Below are 18,716 nucleotides of genomic sequence, written 5' to 3'. Positions count from 1 at the left end.
TTCTTGTTCCGGAACATTTTACCTCAGGAGCCGAGTTTCATTCATCCCAGGTGCTTTTGGAGAATGAAGCAGAATAAAGAGAATGGTGGAGACTCACTGACATATTATAGCTTCATTATTCTCCCAAGAAATAGAACAGAATCTGCTGAGAATTTGGAAGGCCGTTTGCATGAAGAGTAAGTGCCTTTGTATTTTCTCTGTAAATATCATCATGGATATTCCATGAGGGCCCAAGAGGATGAACATCTGAACAATGCCTTGAATCTTCTGCCCTCTTCTCCCAACCTGCACCCAAATACATAACACCACATTCTTTTAGAAACTACATGTTATATTCTCTACATTTAATTTTTCTAGAGAATGTTCTATTTTTCTCTCAGTCACCCTCCAAATTTCCAGACTGGGTGCTGTGTGAATAAGTACTGTATACCTTTTCCATCACATATAGCCTGCCTCTTTGCAGTTTCCACAGCACAGTAGCAGGTGATGCTGCATCTAAAGAAACCCCATTCTATGTCCATGAACGCCAACCTAAGTGGGTACAAATAAGTGGCCATACAGTCACCTGACAGATATTCCATCAATATGTAGGTCCTATGTTCATTCCTAGGACAACTAACATATGTGGTACTGCTAGCTGTGAAGAGCCTTCACATAGATTTTCAGTTACTCTGTCAGATGCTCTGCATGTGGCCACACTAAAACTTTTAAAGATGCATCAAGACCAGAAGTAGGAAACCAGTCCACTCTGAACTTCCTATGAGTTCCTGTTCCTCCATAGTTCACATATATACATGCACAACCACTGGCCTTTAATTTCAAAGTCCATTTCTTCACTCAAACATTAGAGTATAGAAGGAATGCATAGAATGTAAATGATAGGTTTGCATTCTTTGAAAAGTGAAACTGACACTAATAGTGGTGACTGCACACTTCTGCTGTCACTTGCTTTAGTGACAGCTGTGCCATTTGATAATTGTCACTACCATATGACAGTGATAGAGGAGATACCTACCATGTTCACCTCTGCCATTATTTAAGAGGCATGTGTCTTTTCTTTCCACATCTAAGTTGTTTATTCTCTGACCCTCATATTGTATTGACCTCTCTTGTTTTTCTCTAAGGCATTTTATTAATTAATTCTGGCCATTTTACCAACTTTTGAAATACACATATTTTGATTTTATCAATTGTTAACAGCTGCTTTCAAACACAGAACTTTAATCCACTAGATCAATTTAGTGGCTCAAATCATAGATGTTTCTTAATACTTAGTTTACAGGACTTAGTGATTGAGTTTCACAAGTTCTAATCTCAGATTCCTGTTGCAAGTAACAGAAATTTTTAATGTTATATTTTCTGTGAGGTAATAAAGAATATTGTAAATATTTTCTTTTAAAAATATATAGATAAATACCTATTTTCACACATAAAAGCAACACAGTGGTACAATTTCTAAGTGGTAAATTAACTGTAATTAACTCAAATGAATTATTCAAAATGAAAATGCATGTTTAATATTTCATGGTCAAATGATATGCAATGAGTTAGGAAGTAACAGCAATTATTATTCCTCCCATACATGGAAACACAAATTGGTATCATTCTCCTCCAATTGATTATTTACCTATTTTTATTACATGAAACTCCATACATATTTTCCATACAGTTTACAGCTAACGCCTTCTATTTTGCAAACATGTAATACTGGCACATACAAATCCCAGTAGGATGCATTGTTAGTGTAACTGGAAAGATATCTGGGAAGATATTTTCCAGAAGAAAATTCATGTTGGTCAGATACACCCAGAGTGAATATAGGGAATACTGGTGTAAACATAAAATAGGTGAACAATATTGGAGAAGAAGTACATGTCCTTAATTTCATCACTCAGGACCTGGAGCAGGTATAGCCCCATGCCGTTGAGGTGAGTCTAGTCTACAACAAAGAATCATTCATTGGAATACATTCATTATTTATGGGCTAAATGTGCATTAATACTGTCCATAAACACAGATACATACAGACATACATCTTTACAAAATACATCTCTGGTATTTGAATACATTTAAAAATATATCTTAAAAAAGATTTTATGTCTGAAAAAGATAAACAAGAAACAAAAAAGAAAAAAGATGAAGATGGATAGGACGGGATATGTTAAGTATATCGCCCACTGATTATAAATAATTGTATCCGAAAAGAAAAATATTACCCATGCTACTTTAGACTCATCAGACATTTTGACTGCCTTACCCAATTCAGTTAATTTCACAGAAAATACAGTAAATTCAATGGAACACACATCACGTGTAATTTATTGTTAAATAATTTAAGAATGAAATCATGACCAGGTTTACTCTTTGGTCAAAGCCTGTTGCCTTTTCTTTACTCAAAAACCAGAGATGAACCAGGTTCTCTGTGAAAGATGACCATGGCACATTTTCTTTATTGGAGATGCACTCTCACGAAATTTTAAAGTTTTTTCAAGCTTCCAGCTTCCTATGTCATCTGAACATCACAACACAGAAGATTCATTTTAAACATTGGGGGTTGTTGGGAATACCATTCATTACAGATATCTTTGTATTCATGGGCCATGATTTTCCGTAGGTCTTTGTCCTATTAAACAGCGTATCATTTTACAGATCACCAAAGGAAAACTATCAGTTTCTATTGGCCTTCATGTTTTCCTTGGATGAAGTCAACAGGGACCCTGATCTTTTACCAAATATGTCTTTCCAATTTCTTACTATGCCAAGACAGTGTAAGACTGTGCCACAATTACACAGTTGCCTTCAATATTCTCATTCTCTCGCTGATCTCAAGATTCATGGTATTTTTCCTAATTATTGATGTATAGAATGGAAGACATGTATAGTTATGCTTTCAGGACCGAAGTGGTTAGTATCTTCTTTGCATGGGAAAGCCATGGACCTCCTCATGCCTGAGCAGGTAAGGTTTTGTGTGGTCTTGGGTTTGCAAGAAATTGGTGCCATTCGCAAGTGCTAAGAAAAGTGTGAAGAGGAAACTGGCCTACACTTATTTCAAACTGTTTAGTCCATGGGTGTATTCAGAGACTTTAGGGGACTTCTGTATTTACCTTTTTGAAATAGAGATGAGGGAAGAACTACATGTAACGGGGCGTTTTAGAACTCTTGGAAGAAAAGTGTGTTTAACAAGTTCTTAGCCCCTCATGCTGCTCTGTTTCCTCGATCCTTCAGCTTACCTTTGGACCCTTCCATCCTATCCTGAGTGATCATGAACAATTTCCTTTTCTGTATCAAATGGCCCCTGAGGACACATCTCTACCCCTGGCCATGGTCTCCCTCATACTTCATTTCAGCTGGAACTGGGTTGACCTGGCCATCTCAGACAATGATCAGAGTATCCAATGTTTCTCATATTTGAGAACAGAGATGGAAAAAATACACTCTGCTTTGCCTTTGTAAACATGATTCCACTCAACATGCATTTGTACATGTCAAGAGCTGAAGTGTACTATAACGAAATCTTGACATGATCCTCAAATGTTGTTGTCATTTATGGTGACACAGACAGTACTCTAGCTGTCAGCTTTAAAATGTGGACATCCCAAGGTATACAGAGAATCTGGGTCACCACCTCACAGTTCGATGTCACTATAAGTAAAAGCGACTTCTTGCCTGTATTGTTCCATGGGATTCTGGCATTTGCACACCACCATGCCAAGATTTCTGGTTTTAGAGATTCTATTATGACAGTGAACCCTCTCACATACTCAGATGAATACCTGGCAAGGCTGGAGTGGGTGAACTTTAACTATGGAGTCTCGGCTTCTATGTGTAAGACACTGAGGAACTGCTCATCCAACAGCTCATTGGAATGGCTCATTGCACAGACATTCAACATGGCTTTTAATGATGACCTTTATGACATATACAATGATGTGTATACTTTGGCCCATGTCTACCATGAGGCACTTCTTCAGCCAATGGGCAATCAGGAAGAACACGATTTTAACTGCTTGATGGTGATATTTCTATTTGATGATATTCATTGCTTTCTATATTGGTCTTTATTAGAGTCTCAACTATCCCATTCTAGTGGGTTAGTCTATATTTCCCCAAATAGAAAGATTTTTGAACATTTTTCCTCTTGAGGAAGTAAATTTAGAGGTTTGGAAAATCTCAAATACAAACTTTGTGGGGTGGGAGACACAATTTCTCAATGAAAACCAGTGATTCTGTTATAGAGCACCTGAACATGATCATCCCTGCTGTAATACTGGAAACATAGGAGTCTTCTTCATTAATCCTCTCCATGATAAAAAGATGAACTTTTGTTCCTTAATTGTAAAATATGTGGCAATCAGTGTAGGGGATGGTTTGCACAGGTGTTCTAAAATGATTCTGCCCCAACTCTGGCCTCTGGAAAACTCACGTGTGTGTGAATGGATGGCTCCTATTGTGTATGGTGGATATTTGTGTGTTTCTCTGTGCTTCTGGGTATATCTGTTTAGATGTTAAATATGTGTTTCTATCTATCTGCATATCTACCTATGTGTATAAGTAAGAATAAGTTGGTCTCGTGTCAATGTCTTTCTCTATGGGTGTGTTTCTGTGTGTTTCTCCCTATGTGTATTTGTCAGTGCAGGTGTCTACATGCGCCCAGGTGTGTGATTTGTCTGTTTTTTTTGGTTGTGCTTGCACTTGTGCATACTTGTGTTACTGGTTATGGGCAAGTTTTGGTGAATGTGTTGTACATACGTATATCTGTGTTTCTGTTCCTCTGTATGTGTATCTGTCTGTCTTTGCATTTGAGGATAAATTTGTGTCAATTTCTCCCTGCATTTATATCTGTTTATATCTGTGTATGTCTTCTTGTGCATATTTATCCTTGAATTTGTGAGCATGGGTATGGTCTTGTGTATAATTTTGTGGGTTTCTCTTTCTCTATATCTGAGTGCATAAGTCTGTCTCTTTGTATCTGTATGTTCATATCCTTTCTTGGGTTCAGGTGTATGTATGTGTAAATAGTATGTGCTTGTATTATGTATGTATTATATGAGTTTGTGTGTATGTGTTTATGAATATTTAATACTTACAATCAGTGTCTTCATGTATGTCTGTGCTTATGTTTGCTAGTTCCTCTGAAAAAAATAAATTTTTAGGACTGTTATTATATTTCCATTTATCTACTTGCTTTCATTGAGATTTCTCACATGGACCCATTCAAGAAAGTTGCATTTTAGATGAAATCAGAATATATTTTCTGACTTCAAGAAAGGGTACATTCACTAAAGAATACTGCCTGTCTTTCAGCTGAACTCTTTACTTAGGAAGACCCACTTCACTAATCCAGTTGGGGACACAGTGAATATGAACCTGAAAGAAAAATTGCAGCCAGAGTTTGACATTTTCCAGATTTGGAATTTCCCAAATGGTCTTGGACTGAAGGCAAAGATAGGAATGTTTAGCCCATATTTTCCACATGGTCAGCAGCTCCATTTATATGAAGACGTTATAGAGTGGGCCACAGGAAGTAGACAGGTAGGTCTGACCTAATGTACTGATTTACATTACACAGCAGTAACACTGTCACGTGGGTCCACTTGTGCTTCCATGTAACTTAATAAAGATAGATTGTCATTTTAGGAGCCATTTTCAAGCCTCCTACAAAATGTTTCTTCTTTTCACATTTTTGATATGACATCATATGGATTGTTTCAGGATTTCATACATACATACTGTGACTTTATCATACCAGAATATGTTTCTAGCTTTGAAAATAAAGAGAAAACTAGTGGTTACCAGTATTTAATCTTTTTTTTATTATTTTTTATTTTCGAGACAGGGTTTCTCTGTAGTTTTGGTTCCTGTCCTGGAACTAGCTCTTGTAGGCCAGGCTGGCCTCGCACTCAAAAAGATCCTCCTGCCTCTGCCTTCCAATTGCTGGCATTAAAGGTGTGAGCCACCACCGCCCGGCTCCAGTATTTAATCTTATTTCCTGCAATAGAGAAATATTCTGTTGGTCCCTTTCTAATTACTACACAGTGGTTTTCCTCTTTTCTGCACCACCTCTGACTCAGATGCTGAAAGGCTGAGGCTAACTGTAAGGGAGGAGTAAAATAAACATATGCCAATCGTTTATATTTTTTAAAGCATATGTGGGTTGTTTTTATTTTTAACTGTGTTTTTTTTTTAAGATTAATTCTTTTACTATGAACACAGTGTTTTGTCTGCATGTATACCTGCAGGGCAGAAGAGGGCACCAGATCTCATTATGGATGGTTGTGAGCCACCATGTGGTTGCTGGGAATTGAATTCAGGTCCTCTGCAAGAACAGCCAGTGCACTTAACCACTGAGCCATCTCTCCAGCCCCAATCATTCATTTTTATTATATTATTTGCTTTCAGTATTTTTGCCAACAGGTTCCAAATTGCCAATATATTTAGCCATACATAGACATAACATTTTTGACCCATTTAGAAACCTTGTGAATTGTAATCTTGTTTTATCTTTCTGTCTTTTTTTTTCTGTTGGTCCAAGTGTTTTTCAGCATATTTCTGTGCAGTACTGGAATGTGTGTTGGATATGCATGTCAGAACAATGATTTGGATTTCCACAAAACCGGAGACAACTTGGTTCCACACAGGGTGAACTATAAATGAATCTTGCATCTGTTCATGAAGAGCAATTGTTATTGACAGCTGAGCCATTTCTCTATCCCTGAAGCTTATACTGTAAAAAAAATTTCTCACTAGAGGAACATTGCTTGATCCCATTCATTCTTTCATAGTTCACCCCTAACAAACAAGTGTGTATCTATTTGCTTTATCTCTTTGGGTGGAGGTATTGGTTGTAAAGAAATTTGCTTTTGAAAATTTATAAATGATATATCCCATTATGGGTTTTATGTATGTTATAGATAAGAGTTCTTATGAAGGTGTATTTAGGGTATCTAATTCAAACTCCCAACCTACAAAGTGGCTAGAATTTTAAAGGAGTTAACTTCAAGAGAGACTTCAAGCTTGATCTGAAATTATATATTAGGATTTCCAGGTTGTATGAAATTTACAGTTAATATCCCTGCTCAGAGTGATGGGGAGACTCATTCTCAGGGAAAAGGACATTTGATCTGAAAGTTTAACTACCAAACTACATGTCTATTCAGAGAGCACAACAAAATTTTACATGTGTTGTGAGATAGCATTTCTTGAGAGTTATGAAAACATCCGTTGCAGGAATCCAGAAGATTACTAAAAATTCAACCAGGGCTATACTCCAAGATATGCAAATTTCAATGCACAAACAAGTGAAAAAAAATATGAAGACATCCAAGCAGCACAACTCCAAATGTTAGAGTCAGAGGTTTAAACAAGAGTGTGTTCACGATGTACTGAACAAAGAATTCAAAGATGACTTTGAGTCAAACAACCTCCAGAACAAAGCAAGGAGTTCACGGAAACTTGCACACAATATGGAACTGGGTGAGCATATGACAAATACATCCGAAAATGTGCAAAATAATGACAAAAATTTAAATTAAAATATATATAAGAAAAATAAATGAAATCTCTTAAATATATCAGTGAAAATTCTCACTAACAGAATACTTCAAGATGAAGACAGGGTGGCAAGACTTGAAGACCAGGCTGAAAATAGAAATCTGAAACTATGATGAAGATAAAAAGGAGAAAAAATAAAATATATGTGAGACCAAGAGGATAAAGTTCAAGGATCAAATTTTTAACCTATTACCACAAAAGAAGAAGGATACACCAAAAGCCTCAAGAGTATATCCAAAAAAAATGTAAAAATGATTTTCCAGAATGCAGTGGGACATTCTCTAGTCAAAATACACAAACATCAAGATTGGCTGTAAAATCAGCAATCATTTTGCTTCCAAAACCAAAACTCACTTACAAACATGAAGAGACTACTTCTACAAATATGAGGTGGGAGAAATTTGAGGAACATGTCACATAATAAAGAAAATTCGAGACTAAACATTTTGATGGACATAGATCTAAAATTTCTCAACTAAACCTGAGTAATAAAACTTAACAACATGCCTTTCCATCTCTCTCCCAAAAAGGCAGCTTCTGTTTCTCCCTCTCCCTATTTCCCCCCCTCTCTGCTCTTTTCCCTTTTTGTCCTTTTCCCTTCCATAACCCACCAAATAAATATTCAACCTTACTCTGCAAAAAACAAAATGAAAAAACAAAACCTCAACAACAAAACAGAAATATCTGCCCCACCGGTAAAGATGACTGCATTTCAGAGATACAAGTTGCCTTCAACATATGCAGACCAGTTATGTAAATGTGGCACATAAATAGACTCATGGATAGAACAAGAGGATCATCCAAATATGTGCAGAAGGTGCGCATAACAATTGCAGCATTCATTAAGTGTTAAAATTAAAAAAAAACAGCACAAAAGAAAGATCACATCTTGACAAAATCAGGTTTTCTTTCATTAATTAATATTTAACAGTCTGATCACTTTAAAAATGTTTTCCATGCAAATCATTTGACAACATTATCCTATATGAAGAGACACTCAAGAATTTCCATTAAAATCCTAAGTGAGGCCATTTCTATGTTATGGCACATATCTTAATCTAAACTCTTGGGAGGCAGAGACAATCAAAGTCCTGTCTTTTAATGGCAAGTCTGGCCTACATAGCAAGTCCAAGCCAGCTAGGGTTGCATTTAGAGAACACACCTCAAAAGACATGGACAAAAATTAGAGAAGTAAATACATCTTCTTCACTCTCATTCAAAATAGTCCTTAACATCTTAGCAAGTACAAAAAGAAATTGCAACCATGAAAAACAGAAAAGAAGGGAAGAAATATATCCACTGATAGCATACATGTTTAACCCTAGAATTCTGGAGGCAGAAGAGGCATATCCTTGTGGGATCTAAGTCAGCCTAGTCTATAGAAGGAGTGAGGTCTAAGACCACTACACTGTGAAACCCACTTTCAAGGAGGAAGAAAACAAAGGAATATTTGTCCCTAATTATATTGTGGAGAATATGAAAGAGTACGAGCATAGGAGACTCTGAAGTTTCATCATTGATCTCAGCACTGAACAGAGCATGCAATGTGAACCTGCATTATTAGCAGCTTTCCAAAGCAGCATATAGACCTGTATCACTAGGTTTTTGATGATATGAAGATATTTTATTTCAAACTTTAAGAAATCTTTCAATTAAACTCAAGTTATTTAACTTTTATCCAGGTTCTGCCATGTCTGTAGTCTGTGTCAGGCACTTTATTCTAAGGAAACACTCCACCTTCCAGCTCAGTGCACATCAACTCAGCACTTCATCACTAGAAATGCACCAGGCTCTACCTATTCTTCTGTCTATTTACACTCTGTCATACTTTGCAGGGTGATTTTAATGGAGTTTTTGTGTGCTATCTCAGATTTGAGGAGTCTTTCCCTGTTTTAGATTTCTCCATTGGTCCTAGCTTGCTATGTTATTGCTATGATTAAACAGACCATGAGCAAAATGAGAAGGGAGGTTTGGTTTGATTCACGGGATATAGTTGAGGGAAGACAAAGCAGGAATCTGAAGACTGCGACTAAAGCATAGACCCTGAAGGAACACTGCTTACTGGCTTCTTCTGCTTGATTTCTCATACAGCCTGCCTAGGGGACAGCACTGCCCAAAGTGGACTGAGCTCTCCTACATCAAATACTGATGGAGGAAGGTCATTGGTTAATAAAGAAACTGCCTTGGCCCATTTGATAGGCCAGCCCTTAGGTGGGTGGAGTAGACAGAATAGAATGCTGGGAAGAAGTTAGGCAATTTCCATGCCTCTCCTCTCTGGGTCAGACACAATGAATCTCCAGTCCAAGATGGACTTACGCTAGAATCTTCTAGGTAAGCCACCATCTCGTGGTGCTACACAGATTATTAGATATGGGTTAGTCAAGATGTGAGAGTTAGCAAACAAGAGGCTAGATATAATGGGCCAAGCAGTGTTTAAAATAATACAACTTGTGTGTTGTTATTTCAGGGCATAGGCTATCCAGTCAGCCGGGAGCTGGTGGCAGGAAAACAGCCCACAGCTCCTTCTACAAAATACCAACGAGTAAAATGTTTTGCAGTTATGATGACATGTTAATCTAATGAAAAGAATTTTTTGGTTTTTGTCCCTTCTAACTTTTTAATGTACTTGGTGTCACGTTGCAAAAATTAAATAGAAAAACAACTGTGCATGCTCTCTCATGTTTATTTGTCCAGAGTGAACAACTCATTCTTCTTCCTAAATTTCCAGCAATGTGACACTACCAATTTTATGTTAAATTTTTTCTATACATTTACATAAATTTCCATTCTATAATATGGTAAGTGAAATATGGTCACTCTTGGTGTATATAAACTAAACTTAGTGATACTTTATTGAGGTAATTTAAAGTAGCTATGGAATGAATAGGCACGGCTCCTGAGAGCAAGTTTGTCTAATTTTTCTCAGATGCCGCCATCTGTGTGCAGTGCTGATTGTGGTCCTGGATCCAGAAAGTTCAGGCAGCAGGGAATGGCAGCCTGCTGTTTTGATTGCAGCCCCTGCCCAGAAAATGAAGTTTCTAATGAGACAAGTGAGTATTTGCTGACAAGATAAAACCTTGACTTTGATCTTCTTTTCTCACATACACAGGGATCATCAAAGGGTCTAAAATCTTGGCACAGATTGAATATATTACTTTCCTAAGTTAGATTTATTGGAATATGATCAATATCAATGTCCCTTTAAGTCACACTGTTTGCTATGACATACATCTTTGACTCACTAAAAATTCATGACATATGTCAATTTCTCAAAGAAACAGTTTTGATAATCAAACTGCAGTGTGAGAGAATTCTAAACAAGGTCTTTCCTAGTGATTGTTTAATCTAACTGCATGTGTGTATGTGTCCCTACAGACATTTATTGGCACCATGTACGTTTAAGAATCAATGAGAATCAGAATAGGACATCAGATCCACTGAACTCTGGTGTGGGAGGTCCTTCTAACAGCCCCTCACTACAGAATTCTCTTTGTTGGGTGTTAGGAACCAATTGCAAGTTCTCTGTCTGGTTAATGAAAACAGGAATAATTACTTGTACAGTTAAATCAGACACAGTTAAATATGAGACAGAAGACTTTAAGTAATATACAGAGACCCTCATTACAAAGGATCAATGTGATTTGAACTCTAGGGAAATATTGATAAGTACTGACACATAATATACAACAGATATGGAATCCTGCATTCAATATTTTTTTATTCTTTTTTAATTAATATTTCCGCCTGCTCCCCATTTCCCATTTCCCTCCCCTCCTCCCAAATATTGCCCCCTCCCCCCACTCCCCTCCCCCTATCCCCACTCCTCTTCTCCACCCCCCACACCATTCCCCCTCCTTCTCGATACTGAAGAGCAGTCCAAATTCTCTGCACTGCGGGAAGACGAAGGTCTTCTATCTACGTCCAGGAAGGTGAGCATCTAAACAGGCTAAGCTCCCACAAAGCCAGTTCATGTATTAGGATCGAAACCTAGTGCCATTGTCCTTGGCTTCTCATCAGCCTTCATTGTCCGCCATGCTCAGAGAGTCCAGTTTCAACCCATCCTTATTCAGTCCCAGACGAGCTGGCCTTGGTGGGCTCCCAATAAATCAGATCCACTGTCACAGTGGGTGGGTGCATCCCTCTTGGTCTTGATTTCCTTGATCATGTTCTCTCTCTTTCTGCTCCTCATTTGGACCTTAAGAGCTCAGACTGTTGCTCCAAATTGAGTCTCTGTCTCTACCTCGATCCATCGCCAGATGAAGGTTCTAAGGTGATATGTAAGATATTCATCAGTATAGGATAGGGTCATTTCAGGTTCCCTCTTCTCAGTTGCCCAAGGTACCAGCTGGGGACATCTCCCTGGACACCTGCGAACCCCTCTAGAGTCAAGTTTCTTGCCAACCCTAAGATGGCTCCCTTAGTTAGGATATATACTTTGCTGCTCCCATATCCACCCTTCCTATATCCCAACCATCACGATCCCCCGAGCTCCTCCCATCCTCCCCTTCTCATGTTTCTCATCCCATTTCCCCTTTGCCCCATGCCACCTCACCCGCAAGTTCCCAGTTTTTGCCCTGCAATCTTGTCTACTTCCCCTCTCCAGGCGGATGACAATACGATTTTCTTTGGGTTCACTTTCTTATTTAGCTTCTCTAGGATCACAAATTATATGTTCAATGTCCTTTATTTATGGCTAGAAACGGATTATGAGTGAGTACATCCCATGTTCCTCTTTTTGGGTCTGGGATACCTCACTCAGGATAGTGTTTTCTATTTCCATCCATTTGCACGCAAAATGAGTCATTTTTTTTTACCAATGAGTAGTACTCTAATATGTATATATTCCACACTTTCTTCATCCATTCCTCCACTGAAGGGCATCTAGGTTGTTTCCAGGTTTTGGCTATTACAAACAATGCTGCTATGAACATAGTTGAACAGATACTTTTGTCATATGATGGGGCATCTCTTGGGTATATTCCCAATAGTGGTATTACTGGATCTTGGGGTAGGTTGATCCCAAATTTCTTGAGAAATTGCCACACTGATTTCCAAAGTGGTTGCACAAGTTTGCATTCCCACCAGAAATGAAGGAGTGTGCCCCTTTCTCCACAACCTCTCCAGCAAAGGCTATCATTGGTGTTTTTGATTTTAGCCATTCTGACAGGTGTAAGATGGTATCTCATAGTTGTTTTAATTTGCATTTCCCTTATCGCTAAGGAGGTTGAGCATGACCTTAAGTGTCTTTTGTCCATTTGAACTTCTTCTGTTGAGAATTCTCTGTTCAATTCAGTGCCCCATTTTTTATTGGGTTAATTAGCATTTTAAAGTCTAGTTTCTTGAGTTCTTTATATATTTTGGAGATCAGACCTTTGTCTGTTGCACGGTTGGTGACGATCTTCTCCCAGTCAGTGGGTTGCCTTTTTGTCTTATTGACAGTGTCCTTTGCTTTACAGAAGCTACTCAGTTTCAGGAGGTCCCATTTATTCAATGTTGTCCTTAATGTCTGTGCTGCTGGGGATAAACATAGGAAGTGATCTCCTGTACCCATATGTTGTAGAGTACTTCCCACTTTTTCTTCTATCAGGTTCAGTGTGTTCAGACTAATATTGAGGTCTTTAATCCATTTGGACTTGAGTTTTGTGCATGGTGATAGATATGGATCTATTTTCATTCTTCTACACGTTGACAACCAGTTCTGCCAGCACCATTTGTTGAAGATGCTCTCTTTTTTCCATTGAATACTTTTAGCTCCTTTATCAAAAATTAGGTGTTCATATGTGTGTGGGTTAAAATCAGGGTCTTCTACTCGGTTCCATTGATCAACTTCTCTGTTTTTATGCCAATACCAAGCTGTTTTCAATACTGAGGCTCTGTAATAGAGTTTGAGGTCAGGGATGGTAATGCCTCCAGACGATCCTTTATTATATAAGATTGTTTTGGCTATCCTGGGTTTTTTGTTTCTCCATATAAAATTGATTAATGTCCTCTCAAGATCTGTGAAGAATTTTGATGGGATTTTAATGGGGATTGCATTGAATCTATAAATTTCCCTTGGTAGAATTGCCATTTGTACTATGTTGATCCTCCCAATCCAAGAGCATGGGAGATCCTTCCATTTTCTGGTATCCTCCTCAATTTCTTTGTTCATAAACTTAAAGTTCTTGTCAAATAGATTCTTCACTTCCTTGGTTAGAGTTACCCCAAGATATTTTATGCTATTTGTGGCTATCGTGAAGGGTGATGCTTCTCTGATTTCCATCTCTGCTTCCTTATCCTTTGTGTATAGGAGGGCAACTGATTTTTTGGAATTGATCTTGTATTCTGCAACGCTACTAAAGGTGTTTTTCAACTGAAGGAGTTCTTTGCTGGAGTGTTTGGGGTCTCTTATGTACACTATCATATCATCTGCAAATAATGAAAGTTTAACTTCTTCCTTTCCAATTTGAATCCCTTTGATCCCTTTATGTTGTGTTATTGCTATTGCTAGAATTTCAAGCACTATATTAAAGAGGTATGGAGAGAGTGGACAACCTTGTCGTGTTCCTGATTTTAGTGGAATAGCTTTGAGTTTCTCTCCATTTAATTTGATGTTAGCTGATGGCTTGCTATAAATAACTTTTATTATACTTAGGTACGACCCTTGTATCCCTAATCTCTCTAAGACCTTTATCAAAATGGGATGTTGAATTTTGTCAAATGCTTTTTCAGCATCTAATGAAATGATCATATGTTTTTTTTTTCTTTCAGTTTATTTGTATGATGGATTACATTGATAGATTTTCGTATGTTGAACCAGCCCTGCATCTCTGGGATAAAGCCTACTTGATCATAATGGATAATTTTTCTAATGTGTTCTTGGATACGGTTTGCCAGTATTTTATTGAGTATTTTTGCGTCGATGTTCATGAGTGAGATTGGCCTATAGTTCTCTTTCTTGGTTGTGTCTTTGTGTGGTATTGGTATCAGAGTAACTGCAGCTTCATAAAAGGAATTTGGCAATGACTTCTCTGTTTCTATTTTGTGAAATACATTAAGGAGTATAGGTATTAGGTCTTCTTGGAAGTTCTGATAGAATTCTGCATTGAAGCCATCTGGACCTGGGCTTTTTTTGGTGGGGATGTTTTTTATAACAACTTCTAATTCTTCTCGACTAGCAGGTCTATTTAGATTGTTCACCTGGTCCTGGTTTAACTTTGGTATATGGTACTTATCTAAAAAAGTGTCCATTTCTTTTACATTTTCCAATTTTGTGGCATACAGGTTTTTGTAGTAAGATCTAATGATTCTCTGAATTTCCTCTGTGTCTGTGGTTATGTCTCCCTTTTCGTTTCTGATTTTGTTAATTTGCGTATTCCCTCTCCACCGTTTGATTAGTTTGGATAGGAGTTTATCAATCTTATTGATTTTCTCCAAGAACCAGCTTTTTGTTTCATTGATTCTTTGGATTGTTTTCTGTGTTTCTATTTTGTTGATTTCAGCCCTCAATTTGATTATTTCCAGTCTTCTACTTCTCCTAGGTGAGTCTGCTTCTTTTTTTTCTAAAGCTTTCAGGTGGGCTATTAAGTCTCCAATGTATGCTTTCTCCGTTTTCTTTAAGTGGGCACTTAATGCTATGAACTTTCCTCTTAGCACTGCTTTCATAGTGTCCCATAGGTTTGAGTATGTTGAGTCTTCGTTTTCATTGAATTCAAGAAAGACTTTAATTTCTTTCTTTATTTCTTCCTTGATCCAGGTGTGGTTCAGTAGTTGACTGTCCAGTTTCCATGAGTTCATAGGCTTTCTGGGGATAGCATTGTTGTTGAATTCTAACTTTAATCCATGGTGATCTGCTAAGACACAGGTGGTTACTGATATTGTTTTGTAGCTGTGTAAGTTTGCTTTGTTACCGAGTATGTGGTCTATTTTCAAGAAGGTTCCATGAGCTGCAGAGAAGAAAGTATATTCTTTCTTATTTGAGTGGAATGTTCTATAGATGTCTGTTAAGTCCATTTGATTCATTACCTCCCTTAATCCTCTTATTTCTCTGTTAGGTTTCTGTCTGATTGACCTGTCCATTGGTGAGAGAGGAGTGTTGAAGTCTCCTACTATTAGTGTGTGTGGTTTGATGACTGCCTTGAGTTTTAGTAACCTTTCTTTTACATAAGTGGGTGCTTTTATATTAGGGTCATATATATTCAGGATTGAGACTTCATCCTGTTGAATTGTTCCTGTTATGAGTAAAAAATATCCCTCTCCATCTCTTTTGATTGATTTTAGTTTGAAGTCAACTTTCTTAGAAATTAGTATGGCCACACCTGCTTGTTTCTTAGGTCCGTTTGCTTGATAAACCTTTTCCCAGCCCTTTACTCTGAGTAGATGTCTGTCTTTGTGGTTGAGGTGTGTTTCTTGTAAGCAGCAGAATGTTGGATCCTGTTTTCGTATCCAATCTCTTAGCCTGTGCCTCTTTATAGGTGAGTTGAGTCCATTGATATTAAGTGATATTAATGATCAGTGGTTGTTAACTCTGGTCATTTTTCCTTTCTTTCTTTCTTTCTTTCTTTCTTTCTTTCTTTCTTCCTTTCTTTCGGTAGTAGAGTTTGTGTGTTTCCCTTCTTCAAGTTGTGCTGGTGAAGGGTCATTAGATGTCTGAGTTATTGTGGGCATTGTTGGACTCCTTGGTTTGTGATTTTCCTTCTATTACTTTCTGTAAGCCTGGATTTGTGGCTACGTACTGTTTAAATTTGTTTTTATCCTGGAAAATTTTGTTTTCTCCATTTAAAGTGAACGAAAGTTTGGCTGGGTATAGTAGTCTTTTCTTGCATCCATGGTCTCTTAGTTTCTGCAGTACATCTATCCAGGACCTTCTGGCTTTCATGGTTTCCATAGAGATATCAGGTGTAAGTCTGATAGGTTTACCTTTATAGGTAACTTGACCTTTTTCCTTTGCAGCTCTTAATATTCTTTCTTTATTCTGTATGTTTTGTGTTTTGATTATTATTTGACGAGGAGGAGATGTTTTTTTTTTTTTTTTTGATCCAGTCGATTTGGTGTTCTGTATGCTTCTTGGACCTTCAAAGGAATATCTTTTTTAAGGTTGGGAAAGTTTTCTTCTATAATTTTATTAAATATATTTTCTGGACCATTGAGCTGTACTTCTTCTCCTTCTTCTATCCCTATTATTCTTAGGTTTGGTCTTTTTATTGTGTCCCAGATTTCCTGAATGTTTTGTGATGAGAATTTGTTGGTTATGCTGTTTTCTTTTATCAGAGTGTTTATTTTCTCTATGGTATCTTCAGTGTCTGAGATTCTTTCTTCTATCTCTTGTAATCTGTTGGTGGTACTTGTCTCTGTAGTTCCTGTTTGTTTATCCAAATTTTCCATCTCCGTCCTTTACTTGCTTTGTGTTTTCTTTATTACTTCCAATTCATTCTTCAAGTCTTGAACCGTTTCCCTTACCTGTTTGATTACTTTTTCTTGTTTCTCTTGGTTTTCTTGGGTATATTTGAGAGATTTATTCATTTCCTCTACCTTTTTGTTTGTAATCTCTAATTGATTATGGCAGTTTTTCACCTCCTGTTTAAGGTCCTCTATTATTTTCATATTATTCACTTTTGAGTCGAATTCTTCTAATTCTTCTGGATTAGGGTGTACACTTCTTATTTCAGGATTCCTGGATTCTGGTAATGTCACGTTGCCTTTCAAGTTGTTGGGGGAATTCTTGCATTGGCGCCTGCCCATCTCTTCCTTCAAATGGAGCCAGGAGAGGCCTGGTGTCTTGGACCAGTCTTTGCTGTGACTGACTCTCTGTGTGTATCTCCTCAGTGTAGGGGCAGGAGCCGTTCCCTTCCAGATGATGTCCTTAACACCAACACAGGGACGCCTGGTATTCCAATGACCCGTGGAAAGAAGGGCGAATGCAAGTTGTAGGGTGGGGTCGAGTAGAATACAGGCGACACTGCAGTACAAGCTGGAGGTGCCTGCGCTCCCTTTTGGGGGTTGCTAAGGCCTGCCCGCTAGGCAGGCACTCACTGCTGTGGTTGGGTAGCCTTAGTGTAGGGGGGTTTGTGCTCTCTACCGGGACTGTCCCCCCAGGATAGCACATACTCACCCGTCCAGATGGAACTTCTCAGCACCTACACAGGGACTCCTGGTAGCCCCAATGAGCCAGGGACCCAGGGAAGTCGGGGGCAGGCAGAGCAGCTCCAGGAGAGCACAGCAGACACTGCAGCCCCAGCAGCAGGGGCCCGCGTTCCCTGGCGGGGACCTAAAGGCCTGCCCTCTAGTCCGGCACTCACTACTCTGGGTTGGTAGCCTTAGTGAAAGGGCCGGAACCTGCTCCACAGCAAAGGACCCTGCAGGCGAGGCAGGCTTGGGGGTGGGGGTGGGTGCGTGTGTGTAGGAAAGAAAGCCCTGCAGCAGGAGCTGGGGGAGGGGCGTTTTTGCTCTCTACCGGGACAGTCCGCCCCAGGATAGCACACACTCACCCGTCCAGATGGAACTTCTCAGCACCTACACAGGGACTCCTGGTAGCCCCAATGAGCCAGGGACCCAGGGAAGTAGGGGGCAGGCAGAGCAGGTCCAGGAGAGCACAGCAGACACTGCAGCCCCAGCAGCAGGGGCCCGCATTCCCTGGCGGGGACCTTGAGGCCTGCCCTCTAGTCCGGCACTCACTGCTCTGGGTTGGTAGCCTTAGTGAAAGGGCAGGAAGCTGTTCCACAGCAAAGTACCTTGCAGACAAGGCAGGCTTGGGGGTGGGGGTGGGGGCGCGTGTGTAGGGAAAAAAAGCTGCATTCAATATTTTTATGTACATCCCATGTTCCTCTTTTTGGGTCTGGCTTACCTCACTCAGGATAGTGTTTTCTATTTCCGTCCATTTGTATGAAAATTCAAGAAGTCATTGTTTTTTACTGCTGAGTAGTACTCTAATATGTATATATTCCATACTTTCTTCATCCATTCTTCCATTGAAGGACATCTAGGTTGTTTCCAGGTTCTGGCTATTACAAACAATGCTGCTATGGGATGTACTCACTCATATTTGGTTTCTAGCCATAAATAAAGGACATTGAGACTATAATTCGTTATTCTAGAGAAGCTAAATAAGGTGAACCCAAAGAAAAACATATAAGCATCCCCCTGAATATTAACCTTCATTAGGCGATGAAAGAAGACAGAGACAGAGA

The 18,716-nt window shown here is 38.7% G+C and overlaps 1 pseudogene; it reads left to right on the top strand.

Moving 5' to 3' along the window:
* The first annotated feature begins 1,917 nt into the window (after positions 1-1,917).
* LOC130863400 (vomeronasal type-2 receptor 116-like) lies at positions 1,918-11,282 on the top strand (annotated as a pseudogene).
* Positions 11,283-18,716: the final 7,434 nt, after the last annotated feature.

Source organism: Chionomys nivalis, chromosome 21 (assembly GCF_950005125.1).
Source record: "Chionomys nivalis chromosome 21, mChiNiv1.1, whole genome shotgun sequence".
NCBI lineage: Eukaryota > Metazoa > Chordata > Mammalia > Rodentia > Cricetidae > Chionomys > Chionomys nivalis.
The sequence above is the reverse complement of the archived record's forward strand: the minus strand, read 5'-3'. Positions and strand labels throughout refer to the sequence as shown.